Source organism: Piliocolobus tephrosceles, chromosome 4 (genome assembly GCF_002776525.5).
Source record: "Piliocolobus tephrosceles isolate RC106 chromosome 4, ASM277652v3, whole genome shotgun sequence".
Taxonomy (NCBI): Eukaryota; Metazoa; Chordata; class Mammalia; order Primates; family Cercopithecidae; genus Piliocolobus; species Piliocolobus tephrosceles.
The window spans coordinates 76,058,465-76,081,470 of NC_045437.1; the positions used below are offsets into that span (position 1 = coordinate 76,058,465).

A 23,006-nucleotide genomic window follows, 5' to 3' on the forward strand; every position below is an offset into this window, starting at 1 on the left:
CCTGGGCAACAGAGCAAGACTCTGTGTCAATAAATAAATATATATATATATATATGAACTGAATTTCTATATACTAGTATCATTGTTTTGAAAAGTTAAATCAATGGAAAGAAGACAGACAATGCAGTGGAAACACGGGCATGAGACTTGAGTAGGCAATTCATAAAAGAAGAAATACAAATGGCCAAATGTACATACAAAAAAGTAACAAAAAATAATTAAAACCAAATTTAACCCCAAGACTGGTTAAAATTTTTAAAATTGACAATTTTAAGTATGGACAAGTATTTGGAAAACAACATTCATATACTACTGATGGTCATGTACAGTGGAACAACTATTTGGAAAGCTGGTAGGCATTATCTACAAAAGTTCAATATACGCTCACTCTGTGGCCCAACACATCCTTATGCAGCTGAAATACGTGGATGTCTGAACTGGGAGACATAGACAAGAATGTTTATAACAGCATGATTCTTAGTAGCCAACACCTGAAAATAACCCAAATGTCCATCAACAGGTGAATGGGCAAATTGAGGTATATTCCTAAAATGTAATCTAGTCATGCAATGGAGTAAGATAGAGCAAAACGAATACAGCTACATGCAACAATTTGGATGAATCTCACTGATAAAAAGTTGAGCAAAAGGAGCTGAAGAGAATATATGAAATATGATTCTAGTCATGTAAAGTTTCAAAATAGGCAAAACTAAACTGTAGTGTTTTAAGGGTATTATTCAGGCAATAAAACTATAAAGAAAAGCAAGGGGGTGATGACCATAAAAAAATCAGAACAGTGGTCACCTTTGCAGGAGAGGAGAGCTTTATGACTGAGACACACCAAGGACTGCTGTGGGGCTGTCACGTTTCTACTTCTGGGCCAGGGTGGTGGTGAGGTGTTTTGTTTGTTTTGTTTTGAGACGGAGTCTCGCACTGTCGCCCAGTCTGGAGTGCAGTGGCGTGATCTTGGCTCACTGCAACCTCTGCCTCCCAGGTTCAAGCAGTTCTCCTGCCTCAGCCTCCTAAGTAGCTGGGATTACAGGAACCTGCCACCATGTCCAGCTAATTTTTTGTATTTTTAGTAGAGTCGGGGTTTCTCTATGTTGGCCAGGCTGGTCTCGAACGCCTGACCTCGTGATCCACCCACCTCGGCCTCCAAATAGCTAGGATTACAGGCGTGAGCCACTGCACCCCCGGCCGGTTGTAAGGTTTAATTTACAATAATTCAGTAACCTGTACATTGATGTTTACACATTTTTCTAAAGTATTACATTTCACAATATAAAAAGTTTTTCAAAACCTCTAACACCGGGCTTTTTATTAAAATTCTAGAAATTACTTCTAGAATTCAGTTGCCAAAAAGTTTTTTCTCCACAAAATAATTAGTGTTCTTACTCTACAAAACAACGAGAACCATATAATCTAACATGCTTCACTTTTTTTTTATTAGCTGGCAAGCATTACGAGCTAAATTTAGTGCTCCAATGGAAAAGCCAACTCATCTCAGACTTCTGGGTTACACAGTTCTCTGCTCCCTTTAATTGGCTGTGTGTGTGTGTGTTTTGTAAACTCTCCTGCTCTAGGTATTTTAACATTTTAAATGTTCTCCTTTAAGAAGTGGGTGTGCATTTTTTAAAGTTAATTTGAAAAAAGCTGCTTCAAAATAGCACAGTGGTTAAGAGCAAGGGTTCTGGTGCTGCCTACTAGCTGTATGAGGCTGGGCAAGTCACTTCTCTGCTTCTCATTCATCTGTAAATTGAAGGCAGTAATGAGATCGGCCTCATGGTTGCTGTATGGGTTAAGTGAGTATATTTAAAGTGCATAGAAGAGTGCCTGGCACATTATATAAGTGTCGGCTATTATTGTTCTCCTGAAGATGTGATGCCAAAATTATTCACAAACGACTACAAAGATCTGAGTAATTTAGAAGCAAAAACCTCTGAGGCTAAAATAGATGCTCCTGGACAGATCTGAAAAAGCATCAGTAATCATCTACATGTCCTTATATAAGAGAAATGGGAATTGCTTCATTCACATGTCACAAAATGAATGTTATTCAATAGGGAGCACTTTAAGTCAACAATAAAAACAGAGAAATATCCCTACCTTCATGTCTGCTCTTTGTAGAACTGGGTGCAATTGAAGAATGTGGAATTTCTATTTTCTGACTGACTTTCTGTGGAACTGGATCCTAAGCAATCACCGATGGTTCTCACCTGTGATCCCAGCACTTCCAGAGGCCGAGGTAGATCACCTGAGTCCAGCAGTTCAAGACCAGCCTGGGCAACGTGGCTATTAAAAAAAAAAAGAATCTCGGCCAGGCGCGGTGGCTCAAGCCTGTAATCCCAGCACTTTAGGAGGCCGAGACAGGCGGATCATGAGGTCAGCAGATCGAGACCATCCTGGCTAACACGGTGAAACCCTGTCTCTACTAAAAAAATACAAAAAACCAGCCGGGCGAGGTGGCGGGCACCTGTAGTCCCAGCTACTTGGGAGGCTGAGGCAGGAGAATGGCTTAAACCCGCGAGGCGGAACTTGCAGTGAGCTGAGATCCGGCCACTGCACTCCAGCCTGGGCGACAGCGAGACTCCATCTCAAAAAAAAAAAAAAAGAATCTCTATTAAAAAAAAAGAATCAAACTATTCTAAAAATATAATGAACACAAAAGAACTTGGAGTTAAATACGGTGAATTGAAACATGATTTTCTTGATTATCCTAAGGCCCTAACATGGCAGCAGAGAGACAAAGAACAAAGGGGAGAAAGTGACGGATGAGAAATGCCAACAAATGCTTGAAAGATGCACGAAGGGGAAATGACTTAGCCGACTGGAGGCGGCTGACCTGAGGGTCTGCAGTGCAGCTCTGTAGCCCAGCACTCAGAGGCACTGTGTTCTTTGGAAGGTGGGGTTGAAGGAAAAAGTTGAAAAAAGGGACTGGCGGAAAGTTTGAGGCAGGAGCAGTTAGCCCCTTCCCCTCTTCCGTGCCCTCCCTTCCCACTGCAAGATACTAGAGTTCATTTTCTGGACAAAATGAGCCAGAGAAGATCTGGACTCAACCAGCAGGAACAAGAGGAGGTCGAAAGCAACACGGAACACTGGAGGCCTCCGTTATTAATAAAGTCGGCTGCCAGAGCCGTGAGACTCCCGGCTGCCTTCTCCTGCCTGGTTCTCGGAGGGCAGTCAGCCAAGCACACACCACCCAGTGGGTCTAGAAGACCCTCCCTGGAAAAACTAAATGGCCCCAGAAGAGACCTCCGTATGTTGTTTGTGTTGGGGGTGAGGGGCAGGTTTGCCATATGACACAGCTGGCATCCCACCCAATCTCCCTGAAGATGTGGATCCCCAAAGCCACCAGTCAGCCAGCGTCCCCACCCCAGAGCTCCAGCATCTCACTGTAGAACAGAAACAGACCACTTCCAGTCACAGTGGCGTTTTCAGAAAGTGTCCACAGCATGGACACAAACAGACTGAAGAAAGCAATTCTGAGAAAACAAAGACATTCAGAAACTAGGGGAAAAAAGTTTAATTAAAATTATTTTTTAATCAGAAAAAATAAGGTGAGATACTGTATCTATGAAACAAGAACGTGTTGCAATAAAAAGGAATATTCTGAGAACAAGGAACCACACTTAGAAACTAAAACTATGAGAGCTAAAATTACAAATTCAACACAAAGTTTAAAAGTAGAGCAAGAAACTCCTAAAGCCGAATAAGCAACCAAAGAACTGAACAATAGAAAAGACCACCAGAGGATGAGTTCCCAAACCCACACTGGATTACTGCCCCAGGGAGAGGAAAATAGAGGGGAGAAAATTATTAAAGAAATGATGTGAGAAACTCACAGTTCTGCTTGCAGCAGTTGGAGTTGGGCTTCCTTTCACAGGCAGCAGAAGATTCCCTGATGGTCATGAGGACCATTCCAGTAAGATGAGGACTCAGGAGTGCTCCTGGAGTGGGCAACTTGGAGGTCACTGGGTAACTTGGTGAGAGCAATTTTGGCAGAGTAGTGGGGCTGAATCCAGATGGAAGTCTGAGGAGCGAATGGAAGGAAGCAGAGACAATGTGTGAGCACACACAAGTTTTACAGCGAGAAAGAAAATCAACTGACAGCTACAAGAAGGATTTTTTTTTTGGACGGAGTCTTGCTCTGTTGCCCAGGCTGGAGTACAGTGGTGCGATCTTGGCTCACTGCAAGGTCTGCCTCCCGGGTTCACACGGTTCTCCTGCCTCAGCCTCCTGAGTAGCTGGGACTACAGGTGCCTACCACCATGCCCAGCTAGTTTTTTGTATTTTTAGTGGAGATGGAGTTTCACTGTGTTAGCCAGGATGGTCTCAATCTCCTGACCTCATGATCCACCTGCCTCCGCCTCTCAAAGTGCTGGGATTACAGCTGTGAGCCACCGCACCTGGCCATAGGATTTTTTTTTTTTTTTCTTAATTTATTCTTGAGACGGAGTTTTGCTCTTGTTGCCCAGGCTGGAGTTCAGTGGTGTAAATCTTGGCTCACCGCAACCTCTGCCTCCCAGGTTCAAGTGATTCGAGGAGGATTTTTTTCTTTCTTTTTTTTTTGTATTATACTTTAAGTTCTAGGGTACATGTACACAACGTGCAGGTTTGTTACATATGTATACATGTGCCATGTTGGTGTGCTGCACCCATTAATTCATCATTTACATTAGGTATTTCTCCTAATGCTATCCCTCCCCCTGCCCCCAACCCATGACAGGGCCCCATGTGTGATGTTCCCCGCCCTGTGTCCAAGTGATCTCATTGTTCAATTCCCATCTACGAGTGAGAACATGCGGTGTTTGGTTTTCTGTCCTTGTGAGTTTGCTCAGAATGATAGTTTCCAGTTTCACCCATGTCCCTGCAAAGGACATGAACTCATCCTTTTTCATGGCTGCATAGTATTCCATGGTGTATATGTATCACATTTTCTTAATCCAGTCTATCATTGACAGACATTTGGGTTAGTTCCAAGTTTTTGCTATTGTAAATAGTGACACAATAAACATATGTGCATGTATCTTTATAGTAGCATGATTTATAATCCTTCGGGTATATACTCAGTAACAGGATGGCTGGGTCAAATGGTATTTCTAGTTCTAGATCCTCAGTAACAGGATGGCTGGGTCAAATGGTATTTCTAGTTCTAGATCCTTGAGGAATTGCCACACTGTCTTCCACAATGGTTGAACTAATTTACACTCCCGCAAACAGTGTGAAAGCATTCCTATTTCTCCACATCCTCTCCAGCATCTGTTGTTTCCTGACTTTTTAATGATCACCATTCTAACTGGTGTGAGATGGTATCTCACTGTGCTTTTGATTTGCATTTCTCTGAAGACTAGTGATGACTATTTTTTAATGTGTTTGTTGGCTGCATAAATGTCTTCTTTTGAGAAGTGTCTGTTCAGATCCTTTGCTCACTTTTTGATGGGGTTGATTTTTTCTTGTAAATTTGTTTAAGTTCTTTGTAGATTCTGGATATTAGCCCTTTGTCAGATGGGTAGACTGCAAAAATTTTCTCCCATTCTGTAGATTGTCTGTTCACTCTGAAGGTAGTTTTTTTTTTTTTTTTTTTTTTCTTTTTTCTGTGCAGAAACTCTTTGGTTTAATTAGATCTTATTTGTCTATTTCAGCTTTTGTTGCCATTGCTTTTGGTGTTTCAGTCATGAAGTCCTTGCCCATGCCTATGTCCTGAATGGTATTGCCTATGTTTTCTTCTAGAGTTTTTATGGTTTTAGGTCTAACATTTAAGTATTTAATCCATCTTGAATTAAATTTTGTATAAAGTGTAAGGAAAGGATCCAGTTTCAGCTTTCCACATATGCCTAGCCAGTTTTCCCAGCACCATTTATGAAACAGGGAATCCTTTCCCCATTTCTTCTTTCTGTCAGGTTTTTCAAAGATCAGATGATTGTAGATGTGTGGTGTTATTTCTGAGGCCTCTGTTCTGCTCCATTGGTCTATATATCTGTTTGGTACCAGTACCATGCTGTTTTGCTTACTGTAGCCTTGTAGTATAGTTTGAAGTCGGGTAGCATGATGTCTCCAGCTTTGTTCTTTTGGCTTAGGATTGTCTTGGCAATGAGGGCTCTTTTTTGGTTCCATATGAACTTTGAAGTAGTTTTTTCCAATTCTGTGAAGAAAGTCATTGGTAGCTTGATGGAGATGGCACTGAATCTATAAATTACCTTGGGCAGTATGGCCATTTTCACGATATTGATTCTTCCTATCCATGAGCATGGAACGTTCTTTCATTTGTTTGTGTCCTCTTTTATTTTGCTGAGCAGTGGTTTGTAGTTCTCCTTGAAGAGGTCCTTTACATCCCTTGTAAGTTGGATTCCTAGGTATTTTATTCTCTTTGTAGCAGCTGTGAATGGAAGTTCACTCATGATTTGGCTCTCTGTCTGTTACTGGTATACAGGAATGCTTGTGATTTTTGCACATTGATTTTGTATCCTGAGACTTTGCTGAAGTTGCTTATGAGACTTTGCTGAAGTTGCTTATCAGCTTAAGGAAATTTTGGGCTGAGACGATGGGGTTTTCTAAATATACAGTCATGTCATCTGCAAACAGGGACAATTTGACTTCCTCTTTTCCTGAATACCCTTTATTTCTTTCTCTTGCCTGATTGTCCTGGCCAGAACTTCCAACACTATGTTGAATAGGAGTGGTGAGAGAGGGCATCCCTGTCTTGTGCCAGCTTTCAAAGGGAATGCTTCCAGTTTTTGCCCATTCAGTATGATATTGGCTGTGGGTTTGTCATAAATAGTTCTTATTATTTTGAGATGCATTCCATCAATACCTAGTTTATTGAGATTTTAGAATGAAGGGATAATGAATTTTATCGAAGGTCTTTTCTGCATCTGTTGAGATAATCATGTTTTTTCATTGGTTCTGTTAATGTGATGGATTGCGTTTATTGATTTGCATATGTTGAACCAGACTTGCATTCCAGGGAGGAAGTTGACTTGATTGTGGTGGATAAGCTTTTTGATATGATGCTGGATTCAGTTTCCCAGTATTTTATTGAAGATTTTTGCATCGATGTTCATCAGGGATATTGGTCTAAAATTCTCTTTTTTTGTCTCTGCCAGGCTTTGATATCAGGATGATGCTGGCCTCATAAAATGAGGTAGGGAGGAGTCCCTCTTTTCCTATGGATTGGAATAGTTTCAGAAGGAATAGTACCAGCTCCTCTTTGTACCTCTGGTAGAATTTGGCTGTGAATCCATCTGGTCCTGGACTTTTTTTGGTTGGTAGGCTATTAATTATTGCCTCAATTTCAGAGCCTGTTATTGGTGTATTCAGAGGTTCAACTTATTTGTGGCTTAGTCTTGCAAGGGTGTACGTATCCAGGAATTAATCTATTTCTTCTAGATTGTGTAGTTTATTTGTGTAGAGGTGTTTATAGTATTCTCTGATGGTAGTTTGTATTTCTGTGGGATCGGTGGTGATATCCTTTTTATCAGTTTTTATTGCATCTATTTGATTCTTCTCTCTTTTCTTCTTTATTAATCTTGCTAGTGGTCTATCAATTTTGTTGATCTTTTCAAAAAACCAACTCCTGGATTCATTGATTTTTTGAAGGATTTTTTGTGTCTCTATCTCCTTCAGTTCTGCTCTGATCTTAGTTATTTCTTGCCTTCTGCTAGCTTTTGAATTTGTTTGCTCTTGCTTCTTTTGTTCTTTTAATTGTGATGTTAGCGTGTCGACTTTGGATCTTTCCTGCTTCCTCTTGTGGGCATTTAGTGCTAGATATTTCCTGCTACATACTGCTTTAAATGTGTACCAGAGATTCTGGTACATCGTATCTTTGTTCTCATTGGTTTCAAAGAACATCTTTATTTTTGCCCTCATTTCATTATTTATCCAGTAGTCATTCAGGAGCAGGCTGTACAGTTTCCATGTAGTTGTGTGGTTTTGAGTGAGTTTCTTAACCCTGAGTTCTAATTTGATTGCACTGTGGTCTGAGAGGCAGTTTATTGTGATTTCTGTTCTTGTACATTTGCTGAGGAGTGCTTTACTTCAAACTGTGTGGTCAATTTTGGAATAAGTGTGATGTGGTGCTGAGAAGAATGTATATTCTGTTGATTTGGTGTGGAGAGTTCCTAATAAATGCCTATTAGGTGTGCTTGGTGCAGAGCTGAGTTCAAGCCCTGGATATCCTTGTTAACCTTCTGTCTCATTATCTGTCTAATTTTGACAGTGGAGTGTTAAAGTCTCCCATTATTATTGTGTGGGAGTCTAAGCCTCTTTGTAGGTCTCTAAGGACTTGCCTTATGAATCTGGGTGCTCCTATATTGGGTGTATATATATTTAGGATAGTTAGCTCTTCTTGTTGAATTGATCCCTTTACCATTATGTAATGGCCTTCTTTGTCTCTTCTGATCTTTGTTGGTTTAAAGTCTGTTTTATCAGAGACTAGGATTGCAACCCCTGCTTTTTTTTTGTTTTCCATTTGCTTGGTAGATCTTCCTCCATCCCTTTATTTTGAGCCTATATGTATCTGCATATGAGATGGGTCTCCTGAATACAGCACACTGATGGGTCTTGACTCTTTATCCAACTTGCCAGTCTGTGGCTTTTACTTGATGCATTTAGCCCATTTACATTTAAGGTTAATATTGTTATGTGTGAATTTGATCCTGTCACTATGATGTTAGCTGGTTATTTTGCTCATTAGTTGATGCAGTTTCTTCCTAGAATTGATGGTCGTTACAATTTGGCATGTTTTTGCAGTGGCTGGTACTGGTTGTTTCTTCCCAGGTTTAGTGCTTCCTTCAGGAGCTCTTGTAAAGCAGGCCTGGTGGTAACAAAAATCTCTCAACATTTGCTTGTCTGTAAAGGATTTTATTTCTTCTTCACTTATGAAGCTTAGTTTGGCTGGATATGAAATTCTGGGTTGAAAATTCTTTCCTTTAAGAATGTTGAGGAGGCCTGCATTGATCCTGGGTTGGAGGAGGTGGCGGCCGGTGAGGCTGTGGCGTGAAGACAGCAGGCATGGTGGGGCGGGAGAAAGAGCTCTCTATACACTTTGTTCCTGGGAGCTGCCGGCTGGTGGAGGAGGAAGTTAACATCCCTAATAAGAGGGTTCTGGTTACTGGTGCCACTGGGCTTCTTGGCAGAGCTGTACACAAATAATTTCAGCAGAATAACTGGCATGCTGTTGGCTGTGGTTTTAGAAGAGCAACACCAAAATTTGAACAGGTTAATCTGTTGGATTCTAATGCAGTTCATCACATCATTGATGATTTTCAGCCCCATGTTATAGTGCATTGTGCAGCAGAGAGAAGACCAGATGTTGTAGAAAATCAGCCAGATGCTGCCTCTCAACTTAATGTGGATGCTTCTGGGAATTTAGCAAAGGAAGCAGCTGCTGTTGGGGCATTTCTCATCTACATTAGCTCAGATTATGTATTTGATGGAACAAATCCACCTTAAAGAGAGGAAGACATACCAGCTCCCCTAAATTTGTATGGCAAAACAAAATTAGATGGAGAAAAGGCTGTCCTGGAGAACACTTTAGGAGCTGCTGTTTTGAGGATTCCTATTCTGTATGGGGAAGTTGAAAAGCTCGAAGGATGTGCTGTGACTGTTGTGTTTCATAAAGTGCAGTTCAGCAACAAGTCAGCAAACATGGATCACTGGCAGCAGAGGTTCCTCACACATGTCAAAGAGGTGGCCACTGAGTGCCGGCAGCTAGCAGAGAAGACAATGCTGGATCCATCAATTAAGGGAACCTTTCACTGGTCTGGCAATGAACAGATGACTAAGTATGAAATGGCGTGTGCAATTGCAGATGTCTTCAACCTCCCCAGCAGTCACTTAAGACCTATTACTGACAGCCCTGTCCTAGGAGCACAGCGTCCAAGAAATGCTCAGCTTGACTGCTCCAAATTGGAGACCTTGGGCATTGGCCAACGAACACCATTTCGAATTGGAATCAAAGAATCACTTTGGCCTTTCCTCATTGACAAGAGATGGAGACAAATGGTCTTTCATTAGTTTATTTGTGTTGGGGTTTTTTTTTTAATGAAAAGTATAGTGTGTGGCATTTTTTAAAGAACAAAGGAAATAGTTTTGTATGAGTACTTTAATTGTGACTCTTAGGATCTTTCAGGTAAATGATGTTCTTGCACTAGTGAAATTGTCTAAAGAAACTAAAGGGCAATGTTGCCCTGTTTGCAGTAATTTTTCTTTTTATCCTTTTGTTTGTCCTGGCTAAACTTGGAGTTTGAGTATAGTAAATTAGATCCTTAAATATTTGAGAGCCAGGATGAAGCAGATCTGCTGTAGACTTTTCAGATGAAATGCATTGTTCATTCTCATAACCTCCATATTTTCAGGATTTTTGAAGCTGTTGACCTTTTCATGTTCATCATTTTAAATTGTGTGAAATGGTATAAAAATCATTGGTGTTCATTATTTGCTTTGCTTGAGCTCAGATCAAAATGTTTGAAGAAAGGAACTTTATTTTTGCAAGTTACGTACAGTTTTTATGCTTGAGATATTTCAACATGTTATGTATATTGGAACTTCTACAGCTTGATGCTTCCTGCTTTTATAGCAGTTTATGGGAAGCACTTGAAAAAGCGTGTGTACGTGTATATTTTTCCTAGGTAAACATTGAATGCAAATGTGTATTTTTTTAATATAAATATATAGCTGTCCTTTTCATCCCATGTTGCTGATAAGTGATATTTCATATGTGTGGTTATACTCATAATAATGGGCCTTGTAAGTCTTTTCACCATTCATGAATAATAATAAATATGTACTGCTGGCATATAAAAAAAAAAAGAATGTTGAATATTGGCCCGCACTCTCTTCTGGCTTGTAGAGTTTCTGCTGAGAGATCCACTGTTAGTCTGATGGGCTTCCCTTTGTGGGTAACCTGACCTTTCTCTCTGGCTGCCCTTCACATTTTTTCCTTCATTTCAACCTTGGTGAATCTGACAATTATGTGTCTTGGGGTTGCTCTTCTCGAGGAGTATCTTTGTGGTATTCTCTGTACTTCCTGAATTTGAATGTTGGCCTACCCTACTAGGTTGGGGAAGTTCTCCTGGATGATATCCTGAAGAGTGTTTTCCAACTTGGTTCCATTCTCCCTGTCACCTTCAGGTACACCAATCAGACATAGATTTGGTCTTTTCACATAGTCCCATATTTTTTGGAGGCTTTGTTCATTTCTTTTTACTCTTTTTTCTCTAAACTTCTCCTCTTGCTTTATTTCATTAATTTGATCTTCAATCACGGATACCCTTTCTTCCACTTGATTGAATCGGCTATTGTAGCTTGTGCATGCGTCACGCAGTTCTCGTGCCATGGTTTTCAGCTCCGACAGGTCATTTAAGGTTGTCTCTACACTATTTATTCTAGTTAGCCATTCGTCTCATCTCTTTTCAAGGTTTTTAGCTTCCTTGCAATGGGTTCGAACATCCTCCTTTAGCTTGGAGAAGTTTATTATTACCGACCTTCTGAAGCCTACTTCTGTCAACTCGTCGAAGTCATTCTCCGTCCAGCTTTGTTTGGTTGCTGGCAAGGAGCTGCAGTCCTTTGGAGGAGAAGAGGCGCTCTGGTTTTTAGAACTTTCAGCTTTTTTGCTCGGTTTCTCCCCATCTTTGGGGTTTTATCTACCTTTGATCTTTGATGCGGGTGACCTACAGATGGAGTTTTGGTGTGGATGTCCTTTTAGTTGATGTTGATGCTATTCCTTTCTGTTTGTTAGTTTTCCTTCTAAGAGTCAGTTCCCTCAGCTGCAGGCCTATTGGAGTTTGCTGGAGGTCCACTCCAGACCCTGTTTGCCTAGGTATTACCAGCAGAGGCTGCAGAACAGCAAATACTGCAGAACAGCAAATATTGCTGCCTGATCTCGAGGAGGATTTTTTTTAAAGGTAAGAGCCATTAGGACATGCTTCTATGATGATTTAAAAAATAAATAGTAAAAGTAGCTTGAAATAGCAATTGTATTCCTGTTTCTGAGGTAAAGAAGACCATATATATATGTGTGTGTGTATATATATGTTTGTTTGTTTGTTTTGAGACAGTCTGTCTCCCAGGCTGGAGTGCAGTGGTGCGATCTCAGCTCACTGCAACCTCCACCTCCCAGGTTCAAGCGATTCTTGTGCCCCAGCCTTCCAAGTAGCTGGGATTACAGGTGCACGCCACCACACCTGGCTAATTTTTGTATTTTGTATTTTTTTTTTTAGATGGAATTTCACTCTTGTCATCCAGGCTGGAGTGCAATGGTGTGATCTCAGCTAACTGCAACCTCTGCCTCCCCGGTTCAAGTGATTCTTCTGCCTCAGCCTCCCGAGTAGCTGGGATTACAGGCATGTGCCACCATGTCCAGCTAATTTTTGTATTTTTAGTAGAGATAGGGTTTCACCATACTGGCCAGGTCGGTCTGGAACTCCTGAACTCAGGTGATCCACCCACCTCAGCCTCCCAAACTGCTGGGATTACAGGCATGAGCTGCTGTGCCCAGCTTAATTTGTGTATTTTTTAGTGGAGGCAAGGTTTTGCCATGCTGGGCTAGGCTGGTCTCAAACTCCTGACCTCAAGGGATCTGCCCATCTCAGTCTCCCAAAGTGCTGGGATTACAGGGGTGAGCCACCGCGCCTGTCTCACATTTATAAATAATAAAGAAAATAGAGGGCTGGGAGTGGTGGCCCATGCCTGTAATCTCAGCATTAAGGGAGGCCAATGCAGGAGGATCGCTTGAGGCCAAGAGTTGGAGACCAGCCCGGGCAACATAGCAAGGCCCCGTCTCTGCAAAAAATGGTATGCACCCATCATCCCAGCTACTCAGGAGGCTGAGATGGAGGATCACTTGAACCCAGGAATTCCAGGCTACAGTGAACTATGATCATGCCACTGCACTCCAGCCTGGGTGACCGAGCAAGACCCTGTCTCTAAAAAAAGAAAGAAAATAAAAAGAAAATGGAAAAGAAAATTTCCAATTCAGGAATTCTGGTGCCTAAACACCTTTGACCTCAATGATGGGGAAGATTTAAATTCAAGGGATTATAAGAGATGAGGAAGGATGACTTTTTTCCCCCCATATACCTGCCTCAGTTCTCCATAATTACACAGTACGTATGAAAATAACCATAGATCTATTCTGGTCACTGATTTTCTAGAAAAAGTTTCTAGACTTTTTCTAGAAACTAACCCCTGGCTAATTTTTGTATTTTTAGTAAAGATGGGGTTTCACCACATAGGACAGGCTGGTCTCGAACTCCTGACCTCGTGATCTGCCTGCCTCGGCCTCCCAAAGTGCTGGGATTACGGGGGTGAGCCACCGCACCCGGCCAGATCAGTAATTTTATTATCCATTTGCTCAACAAGTAATTTAATCATTCAACAGGATTCATTCAGCCCCTACAATATGGCAGGGTACACGCATCTACAATGCTAGGTGATAGAGACAAGCTGCAAGGGCCAGGCCTCTGCCCTCACCATGCTCAGTAAGGTGGGAAGTGCTGGACACCTGTGTGAGAACCATGCAAGGCACCTCCCATGGCTGAAACGCAAGAGGTATCTGCTGCAGCCACAACACAGCAGGGCCATCAGGAGAGGACAGTGTGGCATAGAAAGCAAAGAGGGATCCACTGGGAAGAGGCTGTGGCCTCAGCCCTGCAGCACCTGGGGAAGTGCTGTCCCTCAGGAACCTAGGAGGCCCCCCAGAGGATTAGGAAAGGCTGGTGCCGCTTTTGTGTAGGGGTTGACTCTCTTACAACCTGAAGTCTTCTGCCAAACTCTGCAACTGATTTCCAGGAAATCTGTGTGAAGAGCAAAACATGTTACCAGCACAGTAGGTCAACCCGAGGGTGGAGCCCACTGCTCACTTACACAACTGTCATTTCTGCCTCCCCTGGCCCAGCACTGCCTCACTGTGTGGCTTTCACCGGGAGAGAACATCCTGACCTGCCAGGGGAGTGTCTCTGCCCTCGGAACTCAGCACTCCTGCCCAGGTATTATAGAGCCAGGTGAGTGGAGAGGGTTAGGAACACCACTAAGACCTCAGCCTGCTAAACTGCACTTTGAAAATTCAAGCCTTGTTGGACTGAGTGTTAGTGCAGTTTCCAGAAAGGCCTAGGTTACTCCCTGGCACTGAAGAATCTGATTCAATGTTGATCCAGAATGTGCTGTGATGAATGTTCTCTCTGTATAAAGTATCTCCTATTTCAACAGCCGTCATGGGAAAAAAAATCTATGAAAAGTAAAAGGAGCAGCAATGAGTTAGAAGCACTGCTCAGTCACAGAAAATGTTTCCACCCAAGAAATAATTTTATTCTATTTTGCAAATGCAAATAAGAATGGAAATTTAACATGGTCACTTCCACTGTGGAGCAGGCGTTTATAATTGCTGCCAAATTCCGCAATAATCATACATGCCTCTCATTCACTCACATGCTAAGCTTGACCCTCACGCGTCCTCGCAGCACATCTGAGACTTTGGTGTCTTTCTCTCAGCTAGAAGCCTGCCATTTTCCAGCTTCTGTTTTGCACAAATGCAGCAAGCTATGCAGCTTAGGATCTGGGTTTAGACAGTGAAAGATTTTGACTTGCACTTTTTCAGCCTGTCATGGAGAGAGCATGGTGAAGGGGCAACTCCTGGAGGGCAGTGGCTTTTCGTCCTGCGTGAGCTGAGGCCAGTCACTTAGCTTCTCGGGGCCTCAGTCTCCTCCTTCAGGACATGAGGAGGTCGGATAGTAGACTCTCTGAGATTTCTTCCAAAAACCACAACCTATGATTCTTTGAGCCACTCCGACTGAACTAGGTTACTCCAATGGGCAATAAAACAAGAACATGCTCTCCAGCCTTCTAGTTTCTGAATATGACGTTGAAGAAGTAGAATGGAATCTACCCCTGCGGAAGTCACACCACTGCAGGGCAGGGTGCAGGAAGAAATAGATCTCTAGAGGCCTGACACGCTAAACCCAGAGGCTGCCTGCCGCCGGGCAGCTGGCACTCAGGGCTGCACAGGGGACTGGAGAAAGAGAAGGGCTCCACGAGCCCAAGACCCTGTTCAGCCCCCAGCTAGTTCTTTGCTCTGGGGCTTTACCCCAGTTCATAAGATAAACTCCTTTCCTACAAATCCACATAGGCTTCCCAGAAACCAAAGGGCTTTCCACAATGTTTCACATGACTCTTAAACACTGGCTCTGGCCGGGCACGGTGGCTCACGCCTGTAATCCCAGCACTGTAGGAGGCCAAAGTGGGCGGATCACAAGGTCAGGAGATCGAGACCATCCTGGCTAACACGGTAAAACCCCGTCTCTACTAAAAATACAAAAAAAAAAAAAAAATATTAGCCAGGCTTGGTGGCGGGCCCCTATAGTCCCAGCTACTCAGGAGGCTGAACCCGGGAGGCAGAGCTTGCGGTGAGCCCAGATCATGCCACTGCACTCTAGCCTGGGGGAGAGAGCGAGACTCCATCTCAAACAAAACAAAACAACAACAAAAACAAATGAACAAAAAAACCACTGACTCATCAAGTGGGGGTTCATCAATGCTTTTTGGATGACGTGGTTCCACACAACTTCTCAGCTGCCCATGACACCTTTCTCCTAGCCCCAGATTCAACAGTCAGCAGCTTACAAAAAAGATCCCCCTAGTAACTTTATTGAGACATAAGTTACATACAAGTTGTATTGACTTAAAGTATACAACTGGATGAGTCTGGACAGTTGTATACACCATGAAACTACCATCGCCACCAAGATGACAACACTGCCATTGCCACCAAAAGATTCCTGTGCTTTTCTGCAGTCCTGTCTTCCATCCCCTCCTGCACGCAACCACCAACCTGCTTTTTGTCACTACACAGATCAGTTTGTCTCTCTAGAATTTTACATAAATAGAATCAAACAGTATGTCCTTTTGTGTCTGGCTTCTTCCACTCAGCATAATGAGATCTGTTCATGTTGCTTGTACCAACATGTATTTCTTTTCATTGCTAAATAGTAACCCATTGTACGGATGTACTATGTTTTATTTATCCATTTACCCCTTGGAGGGCATTTGGGTTGTTTCCAGGGCCTACTACGAATAAAGATTCATGTGCAAGTCTTCGTGTGGATGTGTATTTTTATTTTTCTTGAGTAAATAGGAGTAGAATGGCTGGATCATATGGTAGGTGTATGTTTAAAGAAAGTTCACAGGCCGGGCACAGTGGCTCAAGCCTGTAATCCCAGCACTTTGGGAGGCTGAGATGGGCGGATCATGAGGTCAGGAGATCAAGACCATCCTGGCTAACACGGTGAAACCCCGTCTCAACTAAGAAATACAAAAAACCACCTGGGCGAGGTGGCGGGAACCTGTAGTCCCAGCTACTCGGGAGGCTGAGGCAGGAGAATGGCGTAAACCCGGGAGGCGGAGCTTGCAGTGAGCTGAGATCCGGCCACTGCACTCTAGCCTGGGCAACAGAGCGAGACTCCGTCTCAAAAAAAAAAAAGAAAGTTCACAAAATCCTGAGGCTAACAATAAATGATTGCCAGGCACACCTTTGCCCTCAATGAAGAAAAGGTTAGCGTTTCTTTGGAGGCACTGATTTTTTTTTTTTTTTTTTTTTTATTATACTTTAAGTTCTAGGGTACATGTGCATAACGTGCAGGTTTGTTACATATGTATACTTGTGCCATGTTGGTGTGCTGCACCCATCAACTTGCCAGCACCCATCAAATCGTCATTTATATCAGGTATAACTCCCAATGCAATTCTTCCCCCCTCCCCCCTCCCCATGGTAGGCCCCGGTGTGTGATGTTCCCTGAGTCCAAGTGATCTCATTGTTCAGTTCCCACCTATGAGTGAGAACATGCGGTGTTTGGTTTTCTGTTCCTGTGATAGTTCGCTAAGAATGATGGCTTCCAGCTGCATCCATGTCCCTACAAAAGATGCAAACTCATCCTTTTTTATGGCTGCATAGCATTCCATGGTGTATACGTGCCACATTTTCTTAATCCAGTCTGTCACTGATGGACATTTGGGTTGATTCCAAGTCTTTGCTATTGTGAATAGTGCCGCAATAAACATACGTGTGCATGTGTCTTTATAGCAGCATGATTTATAATCCTTTGGGTATATACCCAGTAGTGGGATGGCTGGGTCATATGGTACATCTAGTTCTAGATCCTTGAGGAATTGCCATACTGTTTTCCATAATGGTTGAACTAGTTTACAATCCCACCAACAGTGTAAAAGTGTTCCTATTTCTACACATCCTCTCCAGCACCTGTTGTTTCCTAACTTTTTAACGATTGCCATTCTAACTGGTGTGAGATGGTATCTCATTGTGGTTTTGATTTGCATTTCTCTGATGGCCAGTGATGATGAGCATTTTTTCATGTGTCTGTTGGCTGTATGAATGTCCTCTTTTGAGAAATGTCTGTTCATATCCTTTGCGCACTTTTTGATGGGGTTGTTTTTTTCTTGTAAATTTGTTTGAGTTCTTTGTAGGTTCTGGATATCAGCCCTTTGTCAGATGGGTAGATTGCAAAAATTTTCTCCCATTCTGTAGGTTGCCTGTTCACTCTGATGGTAGTTTCTTTTGCTGTGCAGAAGCCCTTTATTTTAATGAGATCCCATTTGTCAATTTTGGCTTTTATTGCCATTGCTTTTGGTGTTTTAGACATGAAGTCCTTGCCCATGCCTATGTCCTGAATGGTACTACCTAGGTTTTCTTCTAGGGTTTTTATGGTATTAGGCCTAACATTTAAGTCTCTAATCCATCTTGAATTAATTTTCGTATAAGGAGCAAGGAAAGGATCCAGTTTCAGCTTTCTACTTATGGCTAGCCAATTTTCCCAGCACCATTTATTAAATAGGGAGTCCTTTCCCCATTTCTTGTTTCTCTCAGGTTTGTCAAAGATCAGATGGCTGTAGTTGGGTGGTATTATTTCTGAGGACTCTGTTCTGTTCCATTGGTCTATATCTCTGTTTTGGTACCAGTACCATACTGTTTTGCTTACTGTAGCCTTGTAGTATAGTTTGAAGTCAGGTAGCGTGATGCCTCCAGCTTTGTCCTTTTGACTTAGGATTGGTCTTGGCAATGCGGGCTCTTTTTTGGTTCCATATGAACTTTAAAGCAGTTTTTTCCAATTCTGTGAAGAAACTCATTGGTAGCTTGATGGGGATGGCATTGAATCTATAAATAACCTTGGGCAGTATGGCCATTTTCACAATATTGATTCTTCCTATCCACGAGCATGGTATGTTCTTCCATTTGTTTGTGTCCTCTTTTATTTCACTGAGCAGTGGTTTGTAGTTCTCCTTGAAGAGGTCCTTTACATCCCTTGTAAGTTGGATTCCTAGGTATTTTATTCTCTTTGAAGCAATTGTGAATGGAAGTTCATTCCTGATTTGGCTCTCTGTTTGTCTGTTACTGGTGTATAAGAATGCTTGTGATTTTTGCACATTAATTTTGTATCCTGAGACTTTGCTGAAGTTGCTTAGCAGCTTAAGGAGATTTTGGGCTGAGACGATGGGGTTTTCTAAATATACAATCACGTCATCTGCAAACAGGGACAATTTGACTTCTTCTTTTCCTAACTGAATACCCTTGATTTCTTTCTCTTGCCTGATTGCCCTAGCCAGAACTTCCAACACTATGTTGAATAGGAGCAGTGAGAGAGGGCATCCCTGTCTTGTGCCAGTTTTCAAAGGGAATTTTTCCACTTTTTGCCCATTCAGTATGATATTGGCTGTGAGTTTGTCATAAACAGCTCTTATTATTTTGAGGTATGTTCCATCAATACTGAATTTATTGAGCGTTTTTAGCATGAAGGGCTGTTGAATTTTGTCAAAAGCCTTTTCTGCATCTATTGAGATAATCATGTGGTTCTTGTCTTTGGTTCTGTTTATATGCTGGATTACGTTTATTGATTTGCGAATGTTGAACCAGCCTTGCATCCCAGGGATGAAGCCCACTTGATCATGGTGGATAAGCTTTTTGATGTGCTGCTGAATCCGTTTTGCCAGTATTTTATTGAGGATTTTTGCATCGATGTTCATCAGGGATATTGGTCTAAAATTCTCTTTTTTTCTTGTATCTCTGCCAGGCTTTGGTATCAGGATGATGAAGCACTAGCCATCTCTTGCTTTGACAGGGCTTTCCTAACTTCACAGTTGTGGTCATTCACAGTATGGTATTTCTGAATGACAATCTTATCCACAGAGTCATGGTCGTCAAAGGTTACAAAGGCAAAGCCCCTTTTCTTGCCACTGCCTCGGTCAGTCATGATTTCAATCACTTCAATTTTCCCATACTGTTCAAAATAATCTCTTAGGTAATGTTCTTCAGTGTCTTCTTTAATGCCACCAACAAATCTTCTTTTGAGACAGCTCTCTTTGGTTTCACAACTCTTCCAGCTTGTGTGGCCTTGCATTCATGGCTGCATTTTCCTCCTCCACAGTGGCATATGTGACAAACCCACAGCCCCTGGAACGCTTGGTGTTTGGATCTCTCATTACGACACAGTGCGTGAGCGTTCCCCATTGCTCAAAATGGCTCCTCAGGCTCTCATTGGTTGTTTCAAACCTCAACCCTCCAATGAAGAACTTCCTCAGCTGTTCAGGCTCCTTAGGAGACTCTCAGATATGATGGCAGGGAGAAGAGAGACTTTAACGACGCTTCTTCGGTGGCGTCCACGGGCAGATAGCAGTTTGATTTTTTTAAAACTCCTTCACCTTTTTTTTCTCTTTTTTCCTTAGTTTCAAATAAGTTTGGTGTCAAATTTTCAATGTTTATATTTTAGACAGGACTGGCCAAACTGTACAAGAAAAACAAAATATCTAAGTAGCTTTGTATTCTTTTTTGGAGACAGAATCTTGCTCAGTTGCCCAGGCTAGAGGGCAGTGGTGTGATCTCAGTTCACTGCAGCCTCTGCTTCCTGGGTTCAAGCAACTCTCATGCCTCAGCCTCCCAAGCAGCTGGGATTACAGGCATGCACCACCACACCCAGCTAATTTTTATTTTTTTTGTATTTTCAGTAGAGATAGGGTTTCACCATGTTGGCCAGGCTGGTCTTGAACTCCTGACCTCAAGTGATCCACCCACCTTGGCCTTCCAAAGTGCTGGGATTATAGGCGTGAGCCACCACACCTGGTCGGCCTTGTATTTTTAGTAACAATCTATCTTTTGCCAATCTGGTGTGTTTGACTAGTCAAGGTGGGCAGGGAAACATTTTAGAAGGCTTTGCTTTGTTTTTGTTTTGACTTTCTCCTTTTGGCCCCTGCATGGCAGACAAAGCAAATTTTTTATGCTAGACAAAGATATCACAGTATTGCTCTAAGCTCAAGATTTTGATATATTTGATCTGAGTGTATAACTCTATAAACATTTATCTGGTTCTTTTTTGTTTGTTTGTTTATGTGACACGGAGTCTCACTCTGTCGCTCAGGCTGGAGCGCAGTGGCACAATCTCTGCTCACTGCAACCTCCGCCTCCTGGTTTCAAGTGATTATCCAGCCTCAGTCTCCTGAGTATCTGGGATTACAGGTGTGCGCCACCACACCCGGCTAATTTTTGTATTTTGTATTTTAGGAGTTTCACCATATTGGTCAGGCTGGTCTCAAACTCCTGACCTCATGATTTGACCACCTCAGCCTCCCAAAGTATTGGGATTACAGGTGTGAGCCACTGCACCTGGCCTTGTCTGGTTCTTTTTCTTTTATACTATCAATCCTTCAGTTATCCATTTCATCACAATATGCAATTATTAGTCAGGCAAACCTAAATTTACATTCCCAAAGATTTCTAGATTGTTACTTGCCACGGAGCTATTGTAATGTGTAAAGCCAATAATTTGAAAGAGCTTTAAAATCTTTTTTTTCTTTTTTTTTTTCTTTTTGAGACAGGGTCTCAGTCTGTCACCCAGGCTGGAGTACAGTGGCATGAACAGAGCTCACTGGAGCTTCAAACTCCTAGGCTCAAGTGATCCTCCTGCCTCAGCCTCTCAATTAAGTAGGACTATAGGGATGCACCACCATGCCCTGCTAGTGTAAAATACTTCTTTTTTCTTTTTTTGGTAGAAATGGGGTCTTGCTGTTTTGCCTGGCCTGGTCTTGAACTCCTGGCTTCAAGCAATTCTCTTGTCTCGGCCTTCCAATGCACCGGGATTACAGGCATGGGCCACCATGCCCAGCCCAGTACCTTTTCTGGAATGCCATAAACAGTGAGTTTTATCTTAACACCAATAGAAAAGTCAGCAGATTCAAAGTAGGCAGAAGAAAAAAGAAAATAGAGAGAGGCAGACAAATAACTCAGAAGGCTCTATATGCTAACTCTATAGTTGCAAGGTTTTTAAAGAGAGTTTAAAATAATTAGCATTTTGGCTCTGAATTTTCCATGATGTACTTTGTCTGTTAAAAAATATGCACAAGTACTGGTCGTATGTAGTTGGCTTCAGTCCCAGAAAACGTGGCATGCCATAATGTTTGAGAATCTCATTCTGTTCTTATTAACATCTTGAGAGCAAAGACAATCCTATCAATCCCATCAGAGAATGTCAGGACTTTGGACCAATGTTTAGATGGTGGCTGCCCTAGTGGCTTTTAATTAGCCATTTTGTGCCCACTATTTAGAATTTTTATTTTTGCTCTCAGAAGATATTCAGAAACAAGCAAGGGAAAAGAGTCAAATCACAGATGCCTGTAATGAAACCAGGGTAAGAGTGTTCACAAAAATTTTAAGCCAGGTTTGCAGATCAAACAAAATATCAAATTAAAAAGTAAGTTCACCAGAAAAAACATGCCTCAAAGAGTGTAAATTCCATAGAATTCGGAGTGCTCAACCCAGAAAGACACTTGTCTTTGTATCAAAAAGAACTTGCCAGAAAAAAACAAAAAGTGTTTTATCATTCCAGGAGGGATCTGAGGTCCTTTTTTTTTTTCTTTTTTGAGACGGAGTCTCACTCTATTACCCAGGCTGGAGTGCAGTGGCAGTGATCTCGGCTCACTGTAACCTCCACCTCCCAGGTTCCAGTGATTCTCCTGCCTCAGTCTTCTGAGTAGCTGGAATTATAGGCGCCCACCACCATGCCCAGCTAATTTTTGTATTTTCAGTAGAGACGGTGTTTCACTGTGTTGACCAGGCTGGTCTGGAACTCCTGACCTCAGGTGATCTGCCTGCCTTGGCCTCCCAAAGTGTTGGGATTACAGGCATGAGCCACTGTGCTTGGCTAGGTCCTTTTTTTTTTTTTTTTGAGACAGTGTCTCACTCTGTCACTCAGGTTGGAGTGCTGTGGCGCCATCTTGGCTCACTACAACTTCTGCCTCCCGGGCTCAAGCAATCCTCCCACCTCAGCCTCCCAAGAAGCTGGGATTACAGGCACATGCCACCATGCCTGGCTGATTTTCGTCTTTTTTGTAGAGATAGGATTTTTCTATGTTGCTCAGGATGGTTTCGAACTCCTGAGTTCAAGGATCCACCTGCCTTCTAAAGTGCTGGGAACACAGGCATGAGCCACCATGCCCAACCTTTAAGGTCTTTTACTAAGGTAGGCTTATAACCAAAGTGATCCCCCCAAAATTTTTAAAGCCTCTACCAAAAAGAGGGAGGCTCAGCCTGAGAGAAGACTCACCAGGGCAGAAGAGGTGAGTGGCGAAAGTGGAGAGCTCAAAGAGCTCCTGTAAGTGCTGCACACTGGTATCAAGAATTGCCAGCTCTGTCCAAAACTGATCCTACTTCAGGTCCTGCTTCCAGATACTATTTGTGTCACCCTAAATAACAGCGAGGCTCTCTTAAAAAAAAAAAAATTATTCAGGAATAGAGCATTGCAATAGGAATATGAGTGCCATAGCAAACTATGTATATATTCAGGGAGGCAAAAGAAGACAAAAGGTTTTAAAGGAAAAATGAGGAGGATTACAGATTACGTAATTGTTTTGAAATGATTATTCTAAACTACGAAGATCAACAATAGTGGTGACTGAGGTTGGACAGGTAGTTGCTGAGCAGATGTCCTCATAGAAATATTTTTTGTGCTTTTCAA

The 23,006-nt window shown here is 42.3% G+C and overlaps 1 pseudogene; it reads left to right on the plus strand.

Moving 5' to 3' along the window:
- Positions 1-8,959: 8,959 nt before the first annotated feature.
- Positions 8,960-10,024, plus strand: LOC111544505 (annotated as a pseudogene).
- The last annotated feature ends 12,982 nt before the right edge of the window (positions 10,025-23,006 follow it).